Genomic DNA, 25,769 nt, shown 5'->3' on the forward strand with positions numbered 1-25,769 from the left:
TATATAATCCTCTGTATATAATCATATATTAGTTCACAGAATGAGCGCTTAAAGAATCTTACCACTCAGTTATTTCCATATATATATATATATATATATATATATATATATAATCTTAGTCGGAGGAATGCCTAGAGCAGACATGGTACAGAGCATGAATTAAGGAATAAGCAGCTTATAGTCAGACGAATGTCTGGAGCAGACACAGTGCAGAGCATGATTTAGGGGAAAACAGTTATACCAGGACAAGAATCCATGGCCCAGGCGGCAGCGTTCAGCATCGTAAAGATACCCGCTGTATGGCAAGCTTGGGGCGAGCGCCACTCCTCCTGATAACGGAGTTGTAGGACCTTACTCCAGTTCTTGTGGAAGGCTGCCCTCAGACCGGCAATCCCTCAAGCATCCGAGGGCTCAAAAACCCCTCCGGATAATCGCACCTTGGTGACTGTGAACTTTATCATCTTGTTACTGTGCTGCTCGGAAAGCATCTTCCTACGGAACTCATTGGAAGCGGCCAGCAGGTGGCAGTAAACCCTGACAGCTCTGTCACTGCTGTGGGACTTAAGCGTCCTCCTGTAAATCTTCTTAGAAGTAGCATGCCCGTAGACAGAGGTATTGAACACTGCACCCTCTTCACTGCGCACAGCCCAACTCCATGCCTTGCTGACCTAATGAGGGTGGACCCCCCCCCACTGCACACGGCCCACCTCCTCGCCTCGGTGACCTAATGGGGGTGGACCCCTTGTTTTATTGCTCATGACCCTATTACTATCCTTAAAGATGACTTCACTCACTGCCCTGCCCCCTAACCTACACACAATACAGACGCTTCTGGATATTCAGGGCCTTGCCTGTCTCTGCTTATAGGTGGCGTGGCCCCCCTGAGCCAAGCTGCGTTTTCCTTGTACTTGTGTCCCGTCTCTTTATTTCTCGGATCCTGCACCTCAGCACAGCAGAAGGGACACCCCACGACCCTGTGGGGCCATCAGCCCTACAAATCCAGTGAGCCTCCGAGGGCTTAAAGCCCCTCCCAGTATAATCTCGCCTTGGTGATTGTATAACTTGTCAACTCTCTAGCTACTGCTGCTCAGAGCATCCTCCTATAGAAATCACCGGAAGCTGCCAGCAGGTGGCGGTAGACCCTGTCAGCTCTGTCGCTGCTGTGCTGACTCAAGAGCATCCTCCTATAGAATTCCTTAAAAGTAGCCTGCCCCTAGAGATAATGCACACTGCACTCTTCACTGCGCACTGCCCACCTCCTAGCCTGGGTGACCTTATGGGGGCGGACCCCTTGTTTACTGTGCACGTGACTGTCTTGACCCTATCACTGTCCTTAAGATGACCTCACTCACTACCCTTCCCTCCGTCTGGTACCCAATAAACATAGACGCTCCTGGACGTTCGGGGCCTCGCCTGTCTCCGCTCATAGGTGGCGTGGCCCCGAGGCCAGCTGCTCTTTTCCAGTCCTTCTGTGTCCTGTCTCTTTACCTCTTGGATCCTGCGCCTCAGCACAGCAACAGGGGACACCCCATGACCCTGTAGGGCTGTGGCTCTCCAATGTTATGCTTGCCAAGTAAGAACAAAGGCTTCAAAAATGCTACTTCTATCTTCAAAAGAGGAAGCAGGTGCAGCGGTAGGGAGGGAAAGCAGACACAGATTGTAACCCACATAGCACACACCACATAGAGACAGTTAAGCCCCCGGGAAGCTGCCAGTTGGGCTGACTGATCTGTCTTCCCACAAGAGCGTGGGGGAGTGGAGTGTTCTCCAGCTCACCCAAGGACAGGGGATGTTCCCTTCCACGGTCTGCTGAGTCGCAGGTGCCTCCCCAGCACTGGCAATGCCACAGATTTTAGATGACCTCCAGCAACCCTGATGCGGGTGGGCTTGGTTTGGGCATTCAACAGTTTCTCTCTGTTGATCACCAGTCGATGTTGGACAGGTATTAATGCTCTTGCCTTGTGGCCACATTCCAATAGTGTCCCCTATCAGTCCCCGACCACAGCAACCCCGAAGTTCCTAGATAATTATGCATAAAGTATAAGAAGGCTTTAATCAAGGCTTAATATTCAATAAGACTAATATCTAATGACTCATGATATTTATTCCTAGATTTTTCTTTCTATATTCTATTTATTAAACAGGAACTGGCTGAAGCTTCAGTCTCCTGCCTTGGCACTTATGAGACTTTCCACCCACACCCAGCTACTCGGGAGGCTGAAGTATGAGGATCACCTGAGCCAAGGAGGTTGAGGCTGCAGTGAGCTATGATTGCACCACTGCACTGGAGAACACAGCAAGACCCTGTCCCTTTAAAATGTTAAAAAAAAAAAAAAAAAGTTGGTGGGGATGTGAATTCTAGAACTTTCTCTCAAATATTTAGAACAGGGTGACATGATACACAATCTTCCTGAAAGAGCTTAGCAAGAGGACAGAGGTTCAGCATTTGAAGGAAGCTGAGTGAGACAGATTAACTGATAAGCCAAGTCACCAATTAAGAATTAGTGGTAGGCCGGGCGCGGTGGCTCAAGCCTGTAATCCCAGCACTTTGGGAGGCCGAGGCGGGTGGATCACGAGGTCAAGAGATCGAGACCATCCTGGTCGACATGGTGAAACACCGTCTCTACTAAAGGTGCAAAAAATTAGCTGGGCATGGTGGCGCGTGCCTGTAATCCCAGCTCGGGAGGCTGAGGCAGGAGAACTGCCTGAACCCGGGAGGCGGAGGTTGCGGTGAGCCGAGATCGCGCCATTGCACTCCAGCCTGGGTAACAAGAGCGAAATTCCGTGTCAAAAAAAAGAATGAGTTGTTCCCCGGTACAGTGGCTCACGCCTGTAATCCCAGCACTATGGGAAGCCAAGGTGGGAGGATCACTGAAGCCCAGGAGTTTAAGACCAGCCTGAGCAACATAGCAGGACTTCATTTCTACAAATAAACAAATAGCTAGCAATGGTGGCACAAACCTGTGGTCCTGCCTACTCAGGAGGCTGAGGCGGGAGGATTGCTTGAGGATGGAAAATGCAGAGGCGTGATCACAGCTCAGTGCAGCCTCAACTTCCCAGGCTCAAGGAAACCTCCCTGTGTCCTCACATGGTCATCCCTCTGTGCGTGCCTGTGTCCTATTATTTTTTCTGAGACCTAATATATGTATGTATTTTTTCTAGACATGGAGTCTCTCTCTGTTGCCCAGGCTGGTCTCAAATCGTGGCCTCAAGCGATCCTCCTGTCTCAGTCTCCCAAGTAGTTGGGACTACTAGCAAGCACCACCATGCCCAGGCAATTTTAAAACATTATGGCTGGGCGTGGTGGCTCACACCTGTAATCCCAGCACTTTGGGAGGGCAAGGCAGGCGATCTCTTGAGCTCAGGAGTTCAATACCAGCCTGGCCAACATGGTGAAACCCCGTCTCTTCTAAATATACACAAATTAACCAGGCGTGGTAGCAGGCGCCTGCAATCTCAGCTACTGGGGAGGCTGAGGCAGGAGAATTGCTTGAACCCGGGAGGGGGAGGTTGCAGTGAGCCTAGATCCCGCCACTGCACTCCTGCTTGGGCGACAGAGGGAGATTCCGCCTCAGAAAAAAACAAAACAAAAACCCCCACAACAACAACAAAAAGCTTTTTGTAGAGACAGTCTAGCTATATCGCCCAGGCTGGCCTCGAACTCTTGGCCTCAATCCATTCTCCGCCTGGGTCTCCCAAAGTGCTGGGTTTACAGCACTCGGCCACAGCTTGACCTTTGCTGGTAGAACTACTCAGAAAATATAGCTGAATCCGAAATTGGTTTGTGCCAAGTGAACCCCACCCAATCTACCATCGCACCAGTTCTCATCTACCGTTTTCGCGTGTTGGAGAACTAGTAAGGCGGGGCTGCAGCTCGTGGGGCCTGGCCTCCGTCACGCGGCTCAAGCTGTCAAAGCGCGAGGCCCAGGGGCTCTTGCGCCGCGGCCGCCACCCGCCCGAAGGCCGTTCCCGCCGACGGCGGAGCGAGCATTACCGCAAAGGAGAGGGGCTGCGCGCCCAGAGCCCGCCCCGAGGCCACAGTCCCCTCCCCTCGCCACCGCCCCAGAGCTCTCCGAGCCCCGTGACGCTCCAGTGCAGCGCGGTCGGGAGGCGGACCTTCCGGGAGCGGGGCGGACATGGCCCGAGATGCCCTGGGTCAGGCAAGAGACCACGAGTATGCGGTGGTCACCTGCCTCACCGGCCCGCGAAACGGACGTTTTGGCCCGCAGCGATTCGATACCAGATTTTGTTTCTGTATGCCTGTCAGTTCCGGTACTTAGAAAAGCCAGTGGTCAGGCCCGAGAATGTAAGACCCACGCACTTTGTGAGGGAGGCAGCCAATCCAGTTGTTCGTTACTTCCAGTGTCGCGGGCGCCATTACGGAAGACTCTGCCCAATCGTTACCTGGAACGTCCTCCTAGTCCCGCCTCAGGGCCAACACAGTTGCTGTCAATCCCGCCTCACCCCTTTACCCCATTGGCGCACTTCTTCCTGACGCCGTGACGTTGCAGTATTTGCAGCCGGCAGAGGCAGGCCAATGACGGTGGCGGATATCCCCGACCAATAGGCGGGAGCGTGTCATGCGGCCAGCGTCCTTCGCTGGGTCCTAGGGTCCGCCTCTGAGTCCTGTGCAACGAATCAAGGGCTCGAGCCGGGAAGTTGCTGCCGCCAAGCCCGCCGGCCGACGGGGCCTCAGTAGCGCCTGCATCGGTGCCGCGGCGCTCGCTTGAGCCGCGGCCCCGACAAGGGGCGAGCCCGCCCGCCTCCCGCCGCGGCCCCGCCTCCCGCCGCGGCCCCGCCTCCCGCCGCGGCCCCGCCTCCCGCCGCGGCCCCGCCTCCCGCCGCGGCCCCGCCTCCCGCCGCGGCCCCGCCTCCCGCCGCGGCCCCGCCTCCCGCCGCGGCCCCGCCTCCCGCCGCGGCCCCGCCTCCCGCCGCGGCCCCGCCTCCCGCCGCGGCCCCGCCTCCCGCCGCGGCCCCGCCTCCCGCCGCGGCCCCGCCTCCCGCCGCGGCCCCGCCTCCCGCCGCGGCCCCGCCTCCCGCCGCGGCCCCGCCTCCCGCCGCGGCCCCGCCTCCCGCCGCGGCCCCGCCTCCCGCCGCGGCCCCGCCTCCCGCCGCGGCCCCGCCTCCCGCCGCGGCCCCGCCTCCCGCCGCGGCCCCGCCTCCCGCCGCCGCCCCGCCTCCCGCCGCCGCCCCGCCTCCCGCCGCCGCCCCGCCTCCCGCCGCCGCCCCGCCTCCCGCCGCCGCCCCGCCTCCCGCCGCCGCCCCGCCTCCCGCCGCCGCCCCGCCTCCCGCCGCCGCCCCGCCTCCCGCCGCCGCCCCGCCTCCCGCCGCCGCCCCGCCTCCCGCCGCCGCCCCGCCTCCCGCCGCCGCCCCGCCTCCCGCCGCCGCCCCGCCTCCCGCCGCCGCCCCGCCTCCCGCCGCCGCCCCGCCTCCCGCCGCCGCCCCGCCTCCCGCCGCCGCCCCGCCTCCCGCCGCCGCCCCGCCTCCGCTACTTTCTTGCTTGTGCTGGGCGCCAAGAAAACGCATCCTTGCAACCCTCGGAACCCGGTGAGAGGCTCCGCTGGCTAGAGTACGGTGGTCGGGGCGGGCGCAGGGCATTTCGCGCGGTTTTGCGGTCTGCAGGCCTTCCCCGTCGGCGTCCGTCGCGGCCCCACCGAGGTGGGCGGGGGGCCTCGGGGGCCCAGGGCGGTCGTGAGGGGCTAATAATGGGTCTCGGGGCGGGCCTGGAGGCCTGAGGCCACCGGGGACCCCCCCCGGGCGGGTGCTGGGTGCTACGGAGCGCGGCCACCGACCTCTGACCCGCGAGAGGGTCGCTTTCGGGGTGCTGGTCGTAGTTATTCTGTGTTCTTATTATCGCTGATTTGAAGTGAAAGCAGGTGGGTCTCGGGCTCTGAGTCGGAAGGGGCGGGCGAAGTCTGTCCATTCCACGCCTAGGACCCTGCCTCTCGGCAAACGGAGGCCGGTGTCCCTGCGGTCGCTGCCTGGGAGGGCGCACGAGATCCCCAGGCGAGGTGACCCGCAGGAGGTTTTGTGACGTCGGGCGGCCCAGGTCGGGGGGTAGTGTGTGTGCGGGTGGAGGGCGGTCTCCGAGAGGAGCCGTCGGCGTTCCAGGGAAGGCACCAGGCCGGTCTGGAAGGCTCGCCGGGGCTGTGGGGGTGAAGCTCCACCTCTCCGAGCGTCTCCCGGGGAGACCTAGGGCGCAGGGACAGCCCCACGCGGGGACCCTGAGCCGCAGAGGCGGGGCAGGGCCCTCCCCAGGAGGCCGGCACCCAGGCCCTTAGTCCTGCGACAGCGTCAACGCCTGGAGCCACCAGGAGCTTGTAAGAAGGAAGGATCCGCTCCTCGAGCCTCCAGGGGGAGCACAGCTTGCCCACACCTGGATCTGATTCCTGCTGGCCAGTGCTGGAAAAGAAGCTTTTAAGCCACTCAAATTGTGGTTATTTGCTACAGCATCCGTAGGAATTTAACACCTAAGAGGTAGGAGTTTTATGTTGCTGTCGAAAGGCTTCTAGGATGCGTAGGTATTTCACCTAGATGGCTATAGCTTTCCCTTCTCTTCATTGGCATCAAAACTCAGTTGACGTCCTCCGTCGTGCTATCTCAGTTGATTTTATTTACTCTTTAATCCTCTGTTCTAAAACAGTGACCCTTTATTTTTCTTTTTTTTTTTTGACCATACCTGAACAATGAACTTTTTTATATTGCTTAATTAAATATCAGTGTCTTTCTGGTCAAGGTGAGACCAAAAACCTTTTCACCTTGGGTCTGAGAAGCAGCAGAATTCCCCCCTTAGGGATGGGGGTGCTGTAGGTGGAGGGCGGCACCCCATCTCTAAAATGCACCCCCAGAGGTGGCACCTCTCTCTGTTGTCCAGGCTAGAGTGCAGTGGCATAAGCCTAGCTCACTGCAGCCTCAAACTCTTGGGCTTAAGTGATCTTCTGGCGTCAGCCTGCTTAAGCTGAGACCACAGGTGTGTGCCACTACACCCTATTTTTTTTTTTTTTTAAACGTATTTGTAGAAATGAGGTCTCACTCTGTTGCCCAGGCTGGCCTCAGACTTCTGGCCTCAAGTGAGCCTCCTCTTTGCCCTCTCAAAGCACTCGGATTACAGGTGTGAGCCACCACACTTTGGCATGGTGGGGTATGCAGTAGGGGAGCGGAGGTGGTGGTAGTATCTCCATGTGGACTCTCACAAAAAGTGGTGTGGGTGGATACTGGATGCCCACTTATTTAGGGGCATCTAAATTCCTGTGCTAAATTAGGAAATAGAGGCAGCTCTTGAGGGATGGTGTGAAGGAGAGATGCTTGGACCAGCCAGCTCGCAACCCTTATAAATAATTGATACCATTGGTTTTGATGCCATGTCCTCTTAAACAGTTGTTGATTGAAATGACATATCACTCCAGGTGAGCTTTTCCAGATAAACGGTCCTGGAACTTCAGACTTTGTCAGGTGAATTGATGTGGAATTTCAGAATGGGCTGGAATGTCCAAGATGGGCGTGTTCAATATTCAGCTTCGTGTGGGGAAACTGGTGGTGGCCAGGGCTGGTCGCAGGCTGAGTTGTAGGGGTGACAGTTCATCTGAGAAACAAGAAAAGCATGCAAGTCCTGGTTCATGAGGAGTGATTTCACAAATAGTGACCATGGAAGTCAGTGTTTAAAAGACAAATCAATAGATTCAGGGCACAGGCGTGCAGGTTTGTTCAAAGATATGTTGCCTGGTGGTGGGGGCTGGCCTGCTATTCCCCAAAGTGACCACAGGACCAGCTAGGTCATTTTTCAACCTCATCCCCTCCCACCTTCCCCCCTTTTAAGGTGTCCAGTGTCTGTTATTCCATTCTAGAGGTCCATGTACACCCATTTTTAGCTCCCACTTGTAAGTGAGAACATGTGGTATTTGATTTTCTGTTTCTGAGTTACTTCACTTAGGATAATGGCCTCCAGCTCCATTTATGTGGCTGCAAAATATATACTTTCATTCTTTGTTATAGATGCGTAGTATTCCTTGGTGTGTATATACCACATTTTCTTCATCCAATGAACACTTAGTTTCATTCCATGATTTGGCTACTGTGAACTGTGCTGCAATACAAATATAAGTGTAGGTGTCTTTTCTGGTCATTTCTTTCATTTGGGTAGATAACCATTACTGGAGTTGCTGGGTCAAAGGGTAGATCTCTTTTTAGTTCTCCGAGAAATCTACATACTGTTTACTGGAGAGGTTGTACAATTTACATTCTCACCAACAGCGTATAAGCATTCCCTTTTCTGCATTCTCACCAACATCTGTTTTTGGAAGTCAACGCTTTTCTACAAGACAAAATGTAGATTGATGATAGAAAGATAATAGGTAGATAGATGGAATAGATAGATGATAGATCAATGATAGGTAGATGGAATAGATGATAGATAACAGGTAGGCAGATGGTAGATGGAATAGATGATAGGTGGAATAAATGGATAAGTATTTTAATGCATCTACTTGAAAATATGAGAGAGAAGAAAATGACGGCTATAACCCTGAGGCAATGAAAATAGCATTAATGAAAAAGCAAAGAATGGGAAAATAAAATTTTTTATTTAGAGCCATCCTTCCAGCAAAATAGAATGTAGCACAAGCAAAATATTAACCATTTCATAGGCATTTGTGTAGGCCATGGGAACTATTACAAAAAGGTGGACTGCACGTTTCAGTACTTTTTCTTTTTTTTCTTTGAGACAGAGTCTTGCTCTGTTGCCCAGGCTGGAGTGCAGTGGCGCAATCTCGGCTCACTGCAACTTCTGCTTTATGGGTTCAAGTGATTCTCCTGTCGCAGCCTCCCAAGTAGCTGGGATTACAGGTGCCTGCTACCATGCCTGGCTAATTTCTTTACTTTTAGTAGAGATGGGGTTTCACCATGTTGTACGGGCCGGTCTCAAACTTCTGACCTCAAGTGATCACCTGCCTCAGCCTCCCAAAGTGTAGGGATTACAGGCATAATTGAGCCACCGTGCCCGGCCTCAATACATTTTTAAGATACGCAGAGCTTTGCCACATTTTGGAGGGTTGCCTACTATTGCAGTTTCTGGATTTTTATTTTTTGTGTGTGTCTCTCCCTTTTTAGTTTGATGTAATGAACCTCAATAGATTTCCTTATTGAAATAAAAATCTCAGGCTTTCCCCATTGCCTAGGATGAAGCATGCGTGACGTAGGACAAGCTCACTGGCTGGATTCAGACCCTTGAAGGAGGCTGGGCGTGACGGCTCGTGCCTGTAATATCAGCACTTCGGGAGACTGAGGTGGGCAGATCACTTGAGGTGAGGAGTTTGAGACCAGCCTGGCTAACATGGTGAAACCCCATCTCTACCAGAAAAACACCACCACCACCATGAAAACAAAACAAAAAAACGAAAATTAACTGAGTGTGGTGGTGCGTGCCTGTAGTCCCAGAACCCAATAGGTGGAGGTCGCAGTGAGCTGAAATCAAACCACCGCACTCCAGCTTGGGTGACAGAATGAGACCCTGTCTCAAAACAAAACAAAAACAGACCCTTGAAGGGTGAGCATTTTGCTTCATTTCATTTGGGAGTTGGCTGTTGTGCCTCCTCCTATCATCTCAAAGGACACAGGATGGCCTGAGCTCCAGGGTACGCTGTTAGCCCAGTTAGCATTCTGTGGGTAGTGAGAAGAATGCAAATTGTCTCTGTGGGACAGCAGACCCTGGAGCCTAAAGACTTTTCTCTGTAGGACCTCAGTAGGTCTTCTTTGTTTTATCAAACTGTATATTTGCAAGGTAGGAGGATTGCTTCAGCCCAGGAGTTCGAGACCAGCCTGGGCAACCTAGTGAGACCCTGTCTCTACAAAAAACACAAAAATGTGCCTGGCATGGTGGTACACACTTGTAGTCCCAGCTATTGGGGAGGCTGAGGTGGTAGGATCACTTGAGCCCAGGAGTTTGAGGTTACTGTGAGCCACGATCACACCAGATTGCTGCATGGGGATGGAGAGGAAGTAGAGGGTGAACAGATCTGCTGCTGCTGCACACGCCTCTCTTTCCATTTCCCAGCTGGTGTCTGAAGGCTGTGTGAGGTGTTGGGTTGCAGGATGGTGGAGCGCTGGATCCTGGTGAATCCATGAGCGGCTGGCCATTTGCAGGGGCTCAGCCTTACTGCAGATACTAATCTTCGTTTCCCTCTCCAGCTATGCATTGCTTTTCTGCATACCACCTGGAATTCATGTTGGCTCTCAGTCTTCTGTCACATGAGAAAGAACCAGACAATGCATGATTTTAAAAGAATGTATCTGCCTATGGCTTCCTGTCTGCCAAGTGTTGCACGTTAGGCATTTATACTGAGAGTTTCAGATAAATCCCTGAATGAATTCTGCAGGCAAAGACATTGGTGTTGGCACCATTTGATCACGTGATCACGTGAATGCATGTCATAACAGCATTTTAATGTGCTTCCGGCAAGGGGGAGGAGGCCATATCAGGGATGCACTTGGTTGTTATTAGGGTTAAAAACACCAAGATAGCTGGGTGCGGTGGCTCACGCCTGTAATCCCAGCAGTTTGGGAGGCCAAGGAGGGAGGATCACCTGAGGTGAGGAATTCAAGACCAGCCTGGACAACATGGTGGAACCCCAGCTCTACAAAAAATATAAAAATGAGCTGGGCATGATGGTGGGTGCCTGTAACCCCAGCTACTCGGGAGCTGAGGTGGGAGAATCACTTGAACCAGGGAGGCAGAGGCTGCAGTGAGCCAGGATTGTGCCACTGCACTCCAGCCTGGGTGACAGAGACCTTAACTCAAAAAAAAAAAAAAAAAAAAAAGACATTTCCAAAGAGGTAAAATGTCTTCAAAGGGGGTTACTGATTTATTAGTCTGTTCTCAATGCTGCTAATAAAGACACACTTGATACTGGGTAATTTATAAAGGAAAGAAGTTTAATGGACCCACAGTTCCATAGGCCTCACAATCATGGCAGAAGGCAAAGGAGGAGCAAAGTCACGTCTTACATGGTGGTAGGCAAGAGAGGGGTGCAGGGGAACTGTCCTTTATAAAACCCTCTGATCTTGTGAGACTCATTCACTATCATGAGAGCAGCATGGGAAAAACCCACCCCCATAATTCAATTAGCTCCCACTAATTGATTAGGGTCCCTTCCACCACGTGAGGATTATTACAATTTAAGGTGAGGTCTGGGTGGAGACACAGAGCCAAACCGTATCAATGGATAATTAGCAGATTGAAGGGAAACGGGGGCATCTGCTCACTAAGACAGCCTTCATGTTTCCCTTAGCTTGAGTGTTAGTTTTCCTCCTGACCACGTTGTCTATTTTTTAATTTTTTGGATACATAATAGATGCACATGTTAGGGGTACATGTGATTATTAAATACACTCATAAAGATCACATCAGTGTGATCAGGATATTCATCACCCTAAATATTTGCCTTTTCATTAAGCTATAAACATCTAAATTCTTATCTTCTAGCTATTTTTGTTAAAACACGTGCTCTGAATGAAGAGACCCCAAACAGGCTTTGCATGAACAACATGGCTGTTTATTCACCTGGGTGTGGGCAGGCTGAGTCCGAAAAGAGTCAGTGGAGGAGAGCGGTGGGAGAGGAGTTGGTTTTATAGGTTTGGGGTAAGCAGTGGAAAGTTACAGAAGTTACAGTTTAGGGCGTTTTTTTTTGCAAGCTGGGAGGGGGTCGTAGGGTCTGGAGTCATGAGGTTGACCAAGGTCGGTTACAAAGTCCAATGGCCTTGTCAACTGAGGCTGGAATAAGAAATAATAGAAGAATGTCTCAAGTTAGTTAGGTGCTGCAGGGGTTGATCGTTTTATTCCGCTTTTCATGGCCTTCTAGTTACTTCAGCTTTTCTAACTCCAGAAGGCCCTCCAGAGGTATATGTGCAGGCCATGGTGCCGTCAGTCAGCCTAAAAGACCTTACATTCCTATCTTTTTATGTTAGTCATATGAAGGAAAAAAAATGAGTGGAGGGCAGTGGAAGATAAAGAAGGCCGGCACAGAGGGGTGACGGGGTGATGTTTCTTAGGGCTTCTTCGAGCAAAATTGGGGGCAGTGTGGAAACCTAAAAAGGAAAGAATGTAGACTGCTGGGGATCTCGGGGCGAGGGGCGATGTTGTGGGGTTGTTAGAAGGAGCAGTTGTCATTGACTAATTGGTTATCACTTGTATACACTTTTGTAGGAGCTGAGAGATTAATCAGAAAACACAGGATCCAAATAAGGAGAAAGGTAAGTATCAGAGGACTAAGGCTTGGAAGAAGCCATGACTCCCAGTTAGAGTGTCCGGCCAGTCCGGCCAGATCCAGAATCACCATTTGCCTGATTAGCAAGCTTTTGGGCTCTTTTAATTTACTGATGGCGTCATATGTGAGGCTGGACTGGTTTACATAACAACAACATTCTTCATTTAGGAATAGGCAAAGACATCCTTTTTCAGCGGTCAATAAACAAGGCCTCTGTGGTTTTGGAGGACAGCTGCAGCTAGGGAATTGACGTGAGCTTGAAGAAGGGATAGTGAATAATTCTGCAGTGCTAGCAGAGAAATCATTAGAGAGGGTACAGAAGGAGATGATTGAAGTGGTAAGGCCTGCTAGAGTGCAGTAGTAATTCCTAACCACAAGTCCGGGGATCAGTGGAATGACCCACTTGTGTCATGTCACGACAAGGGGAACAAGGAGGCTTTTGTTTCCATTAGCAAACTGAATTTTGGGAGTTAGGAAAACTAGGGTACAGGTGCCCGTCCAGTTGGTAGGAGGGCAGATGTAAGAAGAACTACAGAGGGGGAAAAAATGTCCTTGGCTTAGACAGAACTGGGAGTGTGAAATGAAAAGCTGAGAAAGTGTTCTGAGCAGGCTGGGGCTTTGGACCCAAATGCCGAGGGAACCAGCAAGGGCTACGGCCGCACGTGGCATAAGGGCCAGCCCCGGACTGTGAGGTTAAGTTGTTTGGATAAAAAGGCCACAGGCTGTGGGCCTGGCTCCTGTGCAGGAATTCAGATGGCATAGACTTTCACTTCTGTTGTGTGTAAGGAGAAGGGTTGGGAGGAGTTGGGAAGCGCCAGCGTGGGAGCCGTTTCCAGGGCTTTTTTCCGAGAATGAAAACCAGAATGAGGGAAGGATTTAGTCTGGGGTCAGCTAAGTTGCCTTTCGAAAGCTTATAGAATGGTTCTGCCGGTAAAGCAAAGCCTGGTAGCCAGAGGCGGAAGTACCTACCTGCCTAGGAAGGAGAAGCTGTTGTTCAGTGGATGGGATTGGGGTTTGGTAAATTAACTGGACACAGTCAGTAGGGAGAGCGTGTGTGTTCTGTTGGAGGCTTATGTCAAGACAGAAGATGGATGGGGAAGAAATTTGGGCTTTGGAAGGGGATATGTGAGATGCCTTTGGGTAGCGATGCCGAAGCAGCAGGAGGGTGAATCGGAAGGCCATGTTGTAATAGATGGGTGATAACAGGCTTGAGGCCTTTAAAGCCTGTTGTGGGATGGGGTACTGGTGTTGGACGGGGTAAGCGTGGTTAGGTTTTAAGGAGATGATGAGGGGTGAGTGACTTGTAGCAAGGAATGGGGAGGTGGTGTCCTACACCCTAGGGTTAAGGTAAGGGGACATAAGAGGAGCTATTGAGGGAGGTACGGGTTTGGGGAGGAGGGCGGCAGTGAGGTGTGGCTGTAGCCCAGGAATAAAGAGGCAGACAGTGTTGCTAGGATGTCTCAGCCGAACACCGGAACTAGACACGTGGGGATGATGAGGAGAGAATGGGGAAAGGAGCGCTGGCCCAATTGACACCAGACTTGGGGAGTTTTGAGAGGCCTGGAGGCCTTGCCGTCAATTCCCACAACAGTTATGGAGGCCAAGGAGACGGGTCCTTGAAAAGAAGGCAGCGTGGGGTGGGTGGCCCCAGTGTTGATTAAGAAGGGGGTGGACTTGCCCTCCACCGTTAAGAATTACCCAAAGCTCGGAATCTGTGATGGTCCAGGGGGCTTCGGAGGTGTTCGGGCAGTGTCACGTCTGCAGCCGCCAAGCGGAGGAGATCTGGGAAGGATTCGGCTAGGAGCTTTGGGAGCGGCGACATGAGTCGGGCAGTCCGACTTCCAGTAGGGGCCCACACAGATGGGGCAGGGCTTAGGAGGAATCCCAGGCTTCGGACACTTGAAGCGACGTCCGGGAGGGGTGGCTGGACGCCGCCGTCTGGGCGCTTTGAAGGCTTTTGGCCAAGGATGTGGCTAGGGTTTGTCTTGTGGCAGAGGGAAGCATCTGTAGTTCAGAGCTGTGCTGCTGCGGGGTAGATTTTTCCCTATCATTGAACACCTTGAAGGTGTGGTTGATTAATTCCTGCTGTGGGGTTTGTAATTTCTGTAGCTTTTTGCACGGTCAGGGGCTGACTGGGTGATAAAATGCGTATTAAGCATTCTTCAAGGGTGAGAGTAGAAGGATGACATTTAAGTCACTCCAGGGGAGATCATAGGACTGGGTTAAGTATTGGAGGATCTGATGAAAAGGAGCCTAATCGTTGGCCGATTTGGGAAAGGTCAGATAAAGAGAAAGAAACGTGCGCCCTAACTATGACTTCGGCTCCAGCCACCTCTCAAAGGGGGAATTGTCGGGCAGGGGCGCGGGAGGTAGCCGCGGGACTAAACTGTAAGCCGGACCACATATCAGATGCGGAGGTGACAGGAGGGGCGTAAGGAGGTGGGTTGTCGGCAGAGGAAGAGGAGGGAGGCTCTGGGCGGCAGGGTTAAGTCCTGGATTAGGACCTGGTTTAGACAGCTGGGGAGGAGAAAGGTCAGAAGGGTCGACGGACAAGGAGGCTTCTGGGTGACCAGCAGAGGCAGGAGGAGCGGAGAGAAGGGAGAGAAGGAAAATTTGGGACAGGATGTATTGAGAGCAGAGATTAGAGAGGGACTGGTGTGTAAAAAAAAAAAAAAAAAAAAAAAAAAACGCCTGGACATAGGGAATTTCAGACCATTTGCCCATTTTATAACAGAACTTGTCTGGATCCTGTAGGATAGAAAAATCGAAGGCACCGTTTTCTGGCCATTGAGAGCCATAGTCCAATTTATATTGTGGGCAAGCGGTACTGCAAAAGAAAATAAGTCGCTTAGGTTTTAGGTGAGGTGATAGCCGGAGAGGTCTGAGGTTTTCAGAATGCAGGCGAAGGGAGAGGAGGGAGGAACGGAGGGCGGGAGGTTGCCCACAGTTTCAGAAGAGCGATGGAGACAAGGAAAGTGAATGCGCAACCAAGCAGCTTAGCAGGCGGCCCAGACTAAAGCTTGGTCTGAACCTGGGGTGAATCGGTCAAAGCGGGCATCCCGCGGGTTGATCCATCACCTGTGAGTGCGAGTGAGTGACCAGAGTGGACGTCTCCGAAATGATCGGTCACCCAGGGAAGACTAGTTTTCCTGCTTCCGTGACCTGTGTGGATTTTTCCAGTCGTGAACCTCACGGAAAATCCTGTCCTTCCTGTCTCCGCTGAAAGGGAGAGGAAAATGAAACTGACAGGAGGAGGTTGACAGGTAGCGAGAAGGGCTAAAGAGAAGCGTTAAGGCTGATCGCTTAGCTGGTCTGAGGATGGTGAGTGGGTCTGTTGGCTGATCTGATTAACCTAGGTCACAGGTAAGTCTCTTCACGGAGGGAGCACAAGGAGACGGGGTTTCGTTTCCCGTAGGAGATCCCCCAGCCTGGGTTTCCGGCACCAAATGTTAAAATCCGTGCTCTGAATGAAGAGACCCCCAAGCAGGCTTTGTGTGAGCAACATGACTGTTTATTCACCTGGGTGTGGGCAGGTCGAGTCCAAAAAGAGTCAGTGGAGGAGGGCGGTGGGATAGGAGTTGGTTTTATAGGTTTGGGGTAGGCAGTGGAAAGTTACAGAAGTTACAGTTTAGGGCGGTTTTTTGCAAGCTGGGAGGGAGTCGTAGGGTCTGGAGTCACGAGGTTGATCAAAGTCGGTTACAAAGTTCAATGGCCTCGTCAATTGAGGCTGGAATAATAAACAATAGAAGAATGTCTCAAGTTAGTTAGGTGCCACAGGGGTTGATCGATCTTCCACTTTTCATGGCGCCCTCCAGAGGTGTGCATGTGGGCCAGGGCGCCGTCAGCCAGCCTGAAAGACTTACAATTTTGAAATGTAAAACAGATTACTATAAACTAGTCACTGTCATGATTTACTGAACAGTAGGTCTTATTTCTTTTATCAAACTGTATATTTGCAAGGCGGGAGGACTGACTGCTTCAGCCGAGGAGTTGGGATACCAGCCTGGGCAACCTAGTGAGACCCTGTCTCTACAAAAAATACAAAAATCAGCCTGGCATGGTGGCACGTACCTGTAGTCCTAGCTACTCGGGAGGCTGAGGTGGTAGGATCTCTTGAGCCCAGGAGTTCAAGGTTACTGTGAGCTATGATTGTACCACTCTACTCCAGTCTGGGCAACAGAGCAGAAGCCTGTCACCAAAAAGCAAAAAGCAACCCCCCCCACATATTTGTACCCATTAATCAAACCGTTTGTATCTCCATTCTCAGCCTCTGGTAGCCACCAGTCTGCTCTCCATCTCCATGAGGTGCAGGTTTGAAGCTCCCACATGTGAGTGAGAACATGCAATATTTTTCTTCTGTGCCTGGCTTATTTCACTTAATATAATGACCTCCATTTCCACCCATCAGCGGAGGATTTGTTTTAGGAAACTTGCAATGCCGGGTTCTTTCTCTACCTCTTTGTGATGCAAATCTTCTGTCAAATCTTCTTCTAGCCCCTCGCTAGTTTTACAACCCAGGAATGTCTTTTTTTTTTTTTTTTTTTTTGAGACGGAGTTTCGCTCTTGTTGCCCAGGCTGGAGTGCAATGGTGCGATCTCGGCTCACCGCAACCTCCGCCTCCTGGGTTCAGGCAATTCTCCTGCCTCAGCCTCCTGAGTAGCTGGGATTACAGGCACGCGCCACCATGCCCAGCTAATTTTTTAGTATTTTTAGTAGAGACGGGGTGAGCGGGTGGGGGTGTGTGCGCAAAGGGGGTTTGAGTCTGTGTGTGAGTACATGGAGTGTGAGCAAGTGTGCAAGAGTGTGTGCGCAAGGTCGTCTGCGTGTGAGTGCATTTGAAAACCTGCGTGTGGTGGTGAGGGTAAGTTAGTCACTGCAGCTGGTGGAGGATATGTGAGTGCGCGTGGAACAGTGTCAGTGTTCTGATGAGAGTGTGAATGAGTGCACAAGGGTGTGGAGTCAAGGAGTGAGAGTGTGTGCGTAACACATGAAGGCACATAGTATGGGGCAGTGCGTGTGCAATGCAAGTGCGTGGGAAAGTGTGTGACTGTGGCTGTGCGTGTTGTGTGACAGTGTGTGTGGATGTGTGAGTGTGTATAAATGTGAGCATGTAAAAGTGAGTGTGCCTGTGACGCATGAGCGTGGGCATGTCATGTTGGTGTGGATCTGAGTGCAAGTGTAAAGGGCATGAGAATGCAAGTATAGGAGTGTGCATGCGTTTGTGAGTGCACTCTCAGGAGCATGGATGGGTGCAAGCCTCCCTACTAACTCCTGATCCTTCCTGAAGTCAAAAAAGGATGTGTTTTCTGTGTTCCAAAAATGCTTTAAAATTATGTACTGTATTGAATTGACCAGTGTTTCCTTCTCTGTTTAAAATGTGTTGATCACAGGGACTTTGAAAAAAACTAGAAGGTTAGAAGAGTGGATAGTTGCGAGCGAGAGTAGAATTAGATGATAAAGTAGGAACTGTAGGTCAGTGGGGCACCTCTCCTGCCTGATGCTTCACTCTAAAAAGCACAGCAGTGGGCTGGACGTGGTGCCTCACGCCTGTAATCCCAGCACTTTGGGAGGCTGAGGCAGGTGGATCACCTGAGGTCAAGAGTTTGAGACCACCCTGGCCCATGGTGAAACCCCATCTCTACTTCAAAATACAAAAATTAGCTGGGCATGGTACCACATGCATGTAATCCCAGCTACTTGGGAGGCTGAGGTGAGAGAATTGCTTGAACTCAGGAGGTGGAGGTTGCAGCGAGCCAAGATTGCGTCACTGCACTCCAGCCTGGGCAACAGAGCAACACTCTACACAACACCCCCCCACCCCCCAAAAAAATCCAGTGTAGCTAAAGGCAATTTGATAATGACATTGAAATGAGAATTGTGTCAGAAAAACCATAAACAATGATGAATGGCCGCCCATATAACCCATCCCCCAAAACCCACATAAAGAAGAAATCGGGGCTGAGCATGGTGGTTCATGCCTATAATCCAGCACTTTTGGGTGGTCAAGGCCGCAATGAGCTGTGACTGCACCACTGCACTCCACCGTGGGAGACAGAGTGAAACCTTGTCTCAAAACAAAAAGAAGAAAACGATACCTCAGGTATTAACTCTGATCATCAGTGAGTGGGAAGATTCTGGTGTTTTTCCATTTTCTTTTAACTTATCTTCATTTTTGAGCTTTCTGGAAGAACATTTATTGCTTTAAGAGAAAAAAAATTCACTTGATGGGAAAAAGCTAAAATGAAGTCGGCTAGGAAAATACCATTACTAAAAACATTCTCCTTCATTCATGGACTTTTTTTTTTGAGACAGAGTCTTGCTCTGTCACTTAGGCTGGAGGGCAGTGGTGCAATCTCGGCTCACTGCAACCTCTGCCTTCCAGTTACAAATACTTGTGTCTCAGCCTCCCGAATAACTGGGATTAGAGGCATGTGCTAATTTTTGTATGAGGGTTTTGTCACCTTGGCCAGGCTGGTCTCAAACTCCTGACTTCAAGTGACCCACCCACCTCAGCCTCCAAGAGTGCTGGGATTACAAGTGTAAGCCACTGTGCCTGCCCTTCTTTTGGCTAACTCCATGAACAAAACTTTCTGCCACAGGGGGTTGTTACCTTACCCTCGTTTATTTTCAGGGTCTCCTGAGAACACATACCAGAACTACTGAGGTAATCTTCGTACATTTTCTTAACCATTTGATGTGACTTTCAAATTCCTTATATATAGCCGGGAAAAATGGCTTTACTAGATGATCTGTTTGAACATTCCTGAGGATAAAGATTGAAAAAAAAAAAAAAAAAAGTTGAAACCCAAGGTACTGATATGGAAAATACAGAAGAAAACCTAAACAAAGTTGCGGTTCTCAGCCCCTCAGCAGTCTCTCAGTGGTGGGCGTTCCCCTCACTTCCCAGTGAGTACCTACTGTGTGCCCTGCACGGTGCAGGGAAGCCAGACTGGGCATGGGAGGAGCAGGCCAAGAAACAAGCCTTGGGTCGCGGCCACAGAGGGCATCGGTGAGCTCTCAGGACAGGGCGGGAAGGGGAGGCAGAAAGGCCTGAGCACGCGCTGGGCTGTCAGTTCTCAAGTGGTGCACTGGCACTGCATCCGTGGGAGTGGGGGGAACAGCCAGCCAGGGCTACAGCCTCAGAGCGGGCTCAAGAGGGAGCAGAGCCAAGGGTAGAAGAGGCCAGCTGGGGCGAGTGGGCATCGGGAAGTGTCCAAGCTGGCCATTATTTGTGGCTGCCACTTCCACTTCCAAAAAAGTGTGATCATTTCAGTGAAAGAAGTAAAATTATCTTTATTTTGCAGATATGATCTTCTAAGTAGAAATGCCTGAAGATCACACACACACACACACACACACACAACTGTTAGAACTAATAAATGAGGCCAGGTATGGTGGCTCATGCCTATAATCCCAGCACTTTAGGAGGCAGATGTGGGCGGATCACTTGAGGCCAGGAGTTCGAGACTAGCCTGGCCAACATGGCGAAACCCCATCTCTACAAAAAAATACAAAAAGTAGTCAGGCACGGTGCTGGGCGTCTGCGGTCCCAGGTGCTCAGGAGGCTGAGGCACAAGAATCACTTGAACACTGGAGGCAGAGGTTGCAGTAAGCCAAGATAGTGCCACGGCACTTCCAGCCTGGGTGACAGAGCAAGAGAGTGAGAGACTTTTTTTAAGAACAGAATAAATGAAATCAGTATGTAGTAGCATACAAAGTAAATACACAGGCCAGGTGTGGTGGCTCACACCTGTAATCCCAGCACTTTGGGAGGCCGAGGTGAATGGATCACTTGAGGTCAGGAGTTCAAGACCAGCCCGGCCAACATGGTGAAACCCCATCTCTACTAAAAATTCAAATAATTACTGGTGGTGCGTGCTTGTAGTCCCACCTACTTGGGAGGCTGAGGCAGAAGAATCACTTGAACTCGGGAGGCAGAGGTTGCAGTGAACTGAGATTGTACCACTGTATTCCAGCCTGGGCAACAGAGCAAGACTCCAAAAAGTCAAGACACAAAAATCAGCTGCATTAAACACTAACAATGAACAGTCTGAAAAGGAAATAAAAGTACCACTTAAAATCTAGCAATTCCACTTCTAGCTATATACCCCGAAAATGGAAAGCAGGATCTCAAGGAGGTCAATGAACAGCCATGTTCATAGCAGCATCGCTCATAATAGCCAGAAGGTGGGAGGAACCCAAGTGTCCGTTGACAGATGAATGAATAAGCAAAATGTGGTATGTACACACAGCGAGATCATACTCAGCCCTGCGGGGGAAGGACGCTCTCATACTTGGCACAACATGAACCTTGAGGATACTGTGCTAAGTGAAATAAGCCAGTCACATAAGTACAAAGATTCTGTGACTCCAATTCTGTGAGAAAATTAGCATAGTCAAAACCATAGAGACAAAGTAGAACAGTGGCTACCAGGGCTGGGGGAAAAGGGAATGGAGAGTTGGTGTTTATGGGGGCAGTTTTAGGTTTTTTTTTTTTTTTTTTTTTTTTTTTTTTTTTCCCCACTTACCCCAACTTGAAGCTAAGTTTTAGTTTTAGAAGACGAAAAGAGTTCTGGAGCTGTGTGGGGGTGATGGCTATACAACACTGTGAATGTACCAAATACCCCTGAACCACACACTTAAATATGGCTAAGATGGTAAATGCTATGCTATGTATATTTTACAATAAAATATTTTGGAAAACATTTTGATGTGCTAATACAAACTTACAGCGACTCAAACCTGCTTTATCAGGAGTTTCAGAAGGGGCAAGAGGGAGAGGACACGCTAAGCAGCCAGGGGTGGACACTCCAGTAGCAGCCCCGGGGACCGCCTTTCTCAACATCACCCTGTGAAGTGGCAGCGTCAGCCACGAGGGCACTGCCATTGGTTTTACAGACCAAACCTAAAGAAACGGCTGAGCTCCCATCAAACGTGCTCACTGAATCCTAAATCCACACTCGCATCTCCCGGCCTGTTCCGCAGCAGTGCAGACAACGTGGGGTGTCAGATCCCCAACTAGAGCGATTCTGGTCCTGCTTGAGCCTTTGTCTGAGTCCCCATCAGACACTGTGAAGGTCAATTTAAGGACGATGGGCAGGCAGGGGCAGGGATAAGGACTGATGTGGTTTGAATCTGTCCCCACCCAATCTCATGTTGAAGTGTAATCCCCAATGTTAGAGGTGGGACCTGGTAGGAGGTGACTGATCCTGGGGGCAGAACCCTCACGGTAGGTGTGGCACCGTCTCCTTGCTTCTGTTCTCGTGATAGTGAGTTCTCATGACAGCTGGCTGTTTGAAAGTGTGTGGCATTTCCCCCCGCTATTTGTCCCTGCTCCCACTCTGCCTTCACCGTGACTGTTTCCCGAGGCGTCCCCAGAAGCCACGCCAACACCATGCTTCCTGTACAGCCTGTGGAACCATGAGCCCACTCAACCTCTTTTCTTTATAAAATACCCGCTCTCAGTTATTTCTTTATAGCAACATGAGAAAGTCTGAATACAACGACACACACCCAGGCACAAACATTACCTGCAGGCCACCGTGCGCCGATTCTGTCACCAAGCAGGAGTGGGCCCCTCACGTGGAGCTGCTGGCGTGGACAGCTCTGGGAAGGTCAGGCTGAGCGTCCTTTCTTCCGTGCCCCCCGGAGGGTGCACCCATTGGCTTTCTCGGCACCATCTTGGGGTCCAGGTGGCCATGGCCTGGGTTAAGTGTAAAATGCCGGGCCAGCCCCCTCTCTGGAGATGACTTTTCACGAGTCTCACACTTAAAGCTTTTGGGCCTCAGGGAGCAGCTTGGGAAGTGAAAGAGCACCTGCCGCTCCCTTTGATCTTCATCTGCTTCCACACTGGGTTCTGAGTAATCATCAGAATCTGACAGACGACCGCCTGCCAAATCGTCCGTTTTTATGAACTTAGCTTTCTATTTGTGGGGCCGAGATATCCGTCTTAACAATTGTTTTCGGTTCTCACTATGTTTTGTATGCACGCTAGAAATGAACGTGCTGAACTGGATGAAACCGATGTTCCAGCCAGGAGATTGGAGGCCGGCAATGAGTCGACATGGAGCCTTGTCCAGCTGGGGCCTTGGGAACTGGGACTCTGTGCAGGGCCCACCTGGAGGGCTGGCAGTAGTCTCTGTACAAACACCCAAGCAGGCGGTAACGTAGGTCACCTAGGGAGCATGACTGTGGCTCGCTTCTCACGAGGGACTGTACCCTGAGCCCCACCAGGCGGGAATTACCCTGGGGCGACAGGGTTTTGTCTTGCGGATTGGGGCTGGACTGTGGCCAGTAGGGGCGACGGCCTTCCTGACGTTTTGTTTCTCCAGACACTACCTTGACACAAATGGCTTCTAGTTGCTTACCTACAAGACAAGAAAGGGAAAAGAAGCATTGTGCTTATCAACATGTCTGCAATTTTGCTCTCACAGTAAATGCATTGACATTTTTTCTAAATTAAGTCTTACATACAAAAGTTTATGTAACGTGTTTGTATTAAGCTGGGGTTTTTCAGACCTTTCTGACCAGAAACCAGTGATAGAGGCCGTGCTTGCTGGCTCATGCCTGTAATCCCAGCACTTCGGGAGGCCAAGGTGGGCAGATCACTTGAGGTCAGGAGTTCCAAGACCAGCCCGGCCTACATGGTGAACCCCCTTCTCTACTAAAGATACAAAAATTAGCCCAGCATGGTGGTGCATGCCTATAATCCCAGCTACTTTGGAGGCTGAGGCATGAGAATCGCTTGAACCCAGGAGGAGGCGGCTGCAGTGAGCCGAGGTCACAGCACTGCACTCCAGCCTGGGTGACACGGCGAGACTCCATCTCAAAAAACAAACAAAAAGGCTGGGCACAGTGGCTTACGCCTGTAATCTCAGCACTTTGTGATGCCGAGGAGGGCGGATCACTTGAGCCCAGGAGTTCAAGACCACCCTGGACAACATGCTGAAACCCCATCTCTACTAAAAATACAAAAGTTAGCTGGGTGTGGTGGCACATTCCTGTAGTCCCACCGACTCGGGGGGCTGAGGCAGAAGAATCGTTTGATCCTGGGAGCAGGAGAGGCTGCAGTGAGCTATCATGCCACTGCACTCCAGCCTGGGTGACAGAGCTAGACTCAGACTCGAAAACAAACAAAACCAGACCACAGTGACATTTTACATTATGACCTAGTGTGCATGTATATAAATATCTGCATACATAAATGAAAAGCTGATGGAACTAACCATTCCTACGTAAATGCCTGCTGATTGTACCTATTCTACATCACTTTTTTTTTTTTTTTTTTTTTTTTTTTTGGAGATAGGGTCTCACTCTGTTGCCCAGGCCGGAGTGCAGTGGCATGATTTCAGCTCATTGCAACCTCCTCCTCCCAGGTTCAAGTGATTCTCCAGCCTCAGCCTCCTGAGTAGCTGGGATTACAGGTGCCCGCAACCACGCCTGGCTAATTTTTGTATTTTTAGTATAGACAGGGTTTTGCCATGTTGGCCAGGCTGGTCTCAAATTCCTGGCCTCAAGTGATCCACCTGCCTCGGCCTCCCAAAGTGCTGGGACTACAGGCATGAGCCACCACACCTGGTCCTATTCTACATCACTTAAAAAAAAAAAAAATACTAGTCGTAATCCACTAAGTTGATTTCATGACATGTGTTTTTGCTTGGAGTTTTTAGTACCCTAAAATCAGATGTCATTCATAATGTGGGTCCATGTTGTTAGAAGTTTGTAACGAAATTCTGGAAGCCACAAAAAAGCCATAAAGAACAATGTTACCCAGGTTCCTCCTGCCCAACCTGCATGCCTGTTTCCTCCCGCCTGTCCTGAATGTGCTGGCCAGCATTCTGCCTTTTAAATATGTGTATGGCATATCCAGATATTTCTAAAAATATATAGTTCCGTTCTGGAATGTTGTAAAACTTTATATAAATATCTCCCGCAACTTGATAGGGCTTTTTCAGGTTTCTTCATTTTGCTTTGCGAATCTTCTCCACATTGACATGTGGAGTTCTCGGTTTTCTCTGCAGAATGAGTACACCAGTCTCCTACTGATAGACAGGTAGTTTCCAACCTTCTGCTCCTAAGGTCTGCTCTGAACCTCCACGGAGGTATGTGTGTACATGTATGAGTTTCTCCAGGTGTATGTACCTAGGAGTAGGGATGAATATCTTTTTTTTTTTTTTTTTTTTTTTTGAGAGAGGGTCTTGCTCTGTTGTCCAGGCTGGAGCGCAGTGGCACGATCTCGGCTCGGCTCACTGCAACCTCCCCTTCCCAGATTCAAGTGACTCTCCTGCCTTAGCCTCCCAGGTACCTGGGATTACAGGCATGTGCTACCACGCCTGGTTAATTTTTGGATTTTTAGTAGAGACGGGGTTTCACTATGTTGTCCCGGCTGGTCTTGAACTCCTGACCTCAAATGATCCGCCCACCTCAGCCTGCCAAAGTGCTGGAATTACACGCATGAGCCACCGCGCCTGGCCGGGCTGAATATCTTCAACAACTTTTTGCAAACACAGCTAACAAAATTTCAATACATGTGCTTTTTGGCCCAGTCATTCCACTTCCTGAATTCCAAAATTAAAAAAGTTCAGATGGCCACGAAGATGTTCTGTTGTACAAGGTTCAAGACAGCACTGTCTATAGCAAAACACCCACCAAAGGGGACAGCTACCTTCAACTACATCCCACAGATAGGTACTGAGCACTTGACTGCGTGCATGAGACACTGTTACAGGTGTCGGGGAAACAGCTGGCACACAGCTTGGCGGGGCGGGTCCGGGAAGCAAAAGAAACAGGGCTCCCACCCTCACAGAGTGGAAATAATGAGCATTTTCCTCCAGGGAGAAGAGAGGGAAACCTCATCATCCAGAGTACCAGTTCCTAAGCAACATTACAGACCATGACCCTTTGACATGGGTGGCTAGGGGATGCCCAGCAGCGTCTCTGCCTCTGCCCACTAGGTACCAGTAGTGATCCCAAGTCCTGACAATGAAGACACTGCCAAATGGCCCTTGTGGGGCAAAACTGCCCTCAGTTGAGAACCACTTATTTGGGACCCCCAACTTGCCCTCTTTGGACCCAGCCTTCTGGTGTGACCCTCAAATAGTGGAACGTCAGTAAAAATGTCACACAGGACAGAATAAAGACCCTCACTGAGATCAGGAGTGTGTCTCTCATCTGTCTCTTGTTATATATTGGTACAAAGAACAGAGATCAAGTGTATACAGCTGGCACCACAGCCCTGGGAGTCCCCAACTCCTGGGCTACTTGTGAATCCAATGGCAACCAGATTGACTGTGCGTATCCTTCAGGAACGATACCTGTTTCATTTTACTATCAGTCACAGAGAATCTCTCTCTATGGGCCAGAGACAGATCACACCTGTAATCCCAGTGCTTTGGGATGCTGAGGCAGGAGGATTGCTTGAGGCTAGGAGTTCAGGGCCAGCCTGGGCAACACAGCAAGACCCTGTTTCTACAAAACATTAAACAAAACCAAACAGAAAACGAATGGAGTCTT

The 25,769-nt window shown here is 50.8% G+C and overlaps 1 long non-coding RNA gene and 1 pseudogene across 1 annotated transcript in view; one reads left to right on the forward strand and one right to left on the reverse strand.

Moving 5' to 3' along the window:
• Window positions 1-5,553: 5,553 nt before the first annotated feature.
• LOC141582838 (uncharacterized) overlaps window positions 5,554-25,769 on the forward strand; it is a 31,648-nt gene continuing 11,432 nt past the window's right edge. The window contains exon 1 of the long non-coding RNA XR_012515752.1: window positions 5,554-12,243. This is a non-coding gene — a long non-coding RNA (uncharacterized LOC141582838). The remainder of the gene's footprint in view (window positions 12,244-25,769) is intronic.
• LOC101043254 (zinc finger protein 839-like) overlaps window positions 15,747-25,769 on the reverse strand; it is a 47,985-nt pseudogene continuing 37,962 nt past the window's right edge.

This window comes from Saimiri boliviensis, chromosome X (assembly GCF_048565385.1).
Source record: "Saimiri boliviensis isolate mSaiBol1 chromosome X, mSaiBol1.pri, whole genome shotgun sequence".
Classification (NCBI taxonomy): Eukaryota; Metazoa; Chordata; class Mammalia; order Primates; family Cebidae; genus Saimiri; species Saimiri boliviensis.